Raw genomic sequence first — 2,162 nt, 5'->3', positions numbered from 1 at the left:
TGATGTAGAAGAGACATGAAGAAGAGGGGACACATGTTGATGTAGAAGAGACATGAAGAAGAGGGGACACATGTTGATGTAGAAGAGACATGAAGAAGAGGGGACACATGTTGATGTAGAAGAGACATGAAGAAGAGGGGACACATGTTGATGTAGAAGAGACATGAAGAAGAGGGGACACATGTTGATGTAGAAGAGACATGAAGAAGAGGGGACACATGTTGATGTAGAAGAGACATGAACAAATGGATTTTGCATGATAGGTGACCTTTAAGGCACATGATATCTTCTCAGAGTTTAACGACGTAATAACCTCCCGCTCTCCTCTCACAGAGACAGAGGCTGATCCAGAGCTCGAAAGACGGCGAGGCCGGCCCGGTGTCGCGGGGGGGGTCGACCAGCAACAGCCTGAAGAGATCGGGCTCCTGCGGCGTAGAGAACGGAGGCAAGACTCCCGCAATAGGAGACGCAGAGTCAGGAGAAAAGCCGGGCGTTGAGGTGTGCCAGACAGAGGAGGGGGGGGACGAAGAAGATGGGATTTTTAGTCCTGTGCGCATACCAGGTGAGGAGGTTCTGTGAAAAGCAAGACTCAAGCTAATCCTTGCTTTAACACCTCGTTATCACCGCAATAAACTGTATTTAATTTTGTCTTAATGTTCATTATTCAATTTCATATTCAGTTCAGTATGTATATAGACTTTTTGCACTACTTTTTATTTTTGTATTTGATCATATATGTTGTATTGTTGGACGAGCTCAGCTCAGAAGAATTGCATTGCCATTTCTACACTGTAGCTTTGTGCATATGACATAACACCTTTGAATTAGAATTTTGAAAACCATGCGCCCTCTTGACCCCCGTCCTGCTCCTCTCAGGTACTTGGTGTGGGCGGGTGAAGTGGCTGATCAAATGGCCTCTGGGTCTCCTGCTGTACTTCACCGTGCCGAACTGCATCCGGCCCCGCTGGCACCGCTGGTTCATGGTCACGTTTCTGGCCTCCACCTTGTGGATCGCCATCTTCTCCTACCTCATGGTGTGGATGGTAAGGAGGCAGTGAAGAAAGACGCACGCTTGATTCTTAAAGACACTTCATATTGGTCTATTGCAACACAACAGTTATAGTCTACAGCAGCCTCATAGCGCCATCTAAAGGCCCACTGCGGTACTATCATATATATATCATGATGAATACAATTTATTTTTGAAATGTACAAAGCATTTTATGATTTTGAGGTGGGCCTCGTCAAAATTGTTACAATCAGTGGACCTGAAGTAACAAAAGGCTCAAAACGTGTTATCTCAAGAAGGCCTTGTACTCTTAACAGCATCTAGCAATATATAGATGTATTTTTATTACAAATCAGGGGTCAGCTAAAAGGTGTGCAGGACAGAGGGGGATTGTAATTAAGATGCTTAATATGTATAGTTGATAATAATGCATTTTATGTATAGAGCGCTTTTCTTGAAACTCAAAGACACTTTAGAGCACATGTTTCAAACTCAAGGCCCGGGGGCCAAATCAGGCCCTTGGTGGATTTAATTTCGGCCCGCAGGATAATTTCTAATTACTATTAGATCTGGCCCTCCGGTATATTGCACGCACACCTTCACTCCATCCTGAGGGTCTCCTCAGCTCAGAGCCTGAGCCCAAACATTGATGAACGTGCACCCAAGATGAGATGCCAAGTATCTGGCTTGAACTAGCATCACAGAGCAGCACACTGAGTTTAATGGATGTTTCCTTCTGCACTTTGTTTCTCACGACAACAGGGCATGTTTGGTTTTTCTTTGAGGGAAATAGTTTTGTTGAAGCTGTTGTTGGCCTGTGGAAAAATGTAATCATAAGAAATGACTCTGGAAAAGCTGCAGATAGAGCCATAAGAAATGAATGCAACTGATTATGTAATGTTTAATATTTTTTTTTTAGGCAATCATTTAAGCTTTGTTAGTTCCAGGTTTAATATGTGCAATAAGTTCATTTCAATAATAAAAAAATAAAATTTATAGAAGGACCATGCATACAAAAACATTAATCTCAGCAAAGAGAAGAGATGCAATATGCCAGATTATAGCTAATAGCTAATTTCCATCTGTGGTCCTCTAATCATTTTTGCAATAAACATTGAACCAGTCCGGCCCTCGACTAGTACCCATTTTTTTT

At 42.7% G+C, this 2,162-nt stretch overlaps 1 protein-coding gene across 5 annotated transcripts in view; it reads right to left on the bottom strand.

The window, feature by feature from the left end:
• Positions 1 to 2,162, bottom strand: part of LOC104950131 (T-lymphoma invasion and metastasis-inducing protein 1-like) — a 40,663-nt gene that overhangs the window by 14,797 nt on the left and 23,704 nt on the right. The window lies entirely within an intron of this gene.

Source organism: Notothenia coriiceps, unplaced genomic scaffold, assembly GCF_000735185.1.
Source record: "Notothenia coriiceps isolate Sejong01 unplaced genomic scaffold, NC01 NC01_scaffold00017075, whole genome shotgun sequence".
Classification (NCBI taxonomy): Eukaryota; Metazoa; Chordata; class Actinopteri; order Perciformes; family Nototheniidae; genus Notothenia; species Notothenia coriiceps.
The sequence above is the reverse complement of the archived record's forward strand: the minus strand, read 5'-3'. Positions and strand labels throughout refer to the sequence as shown.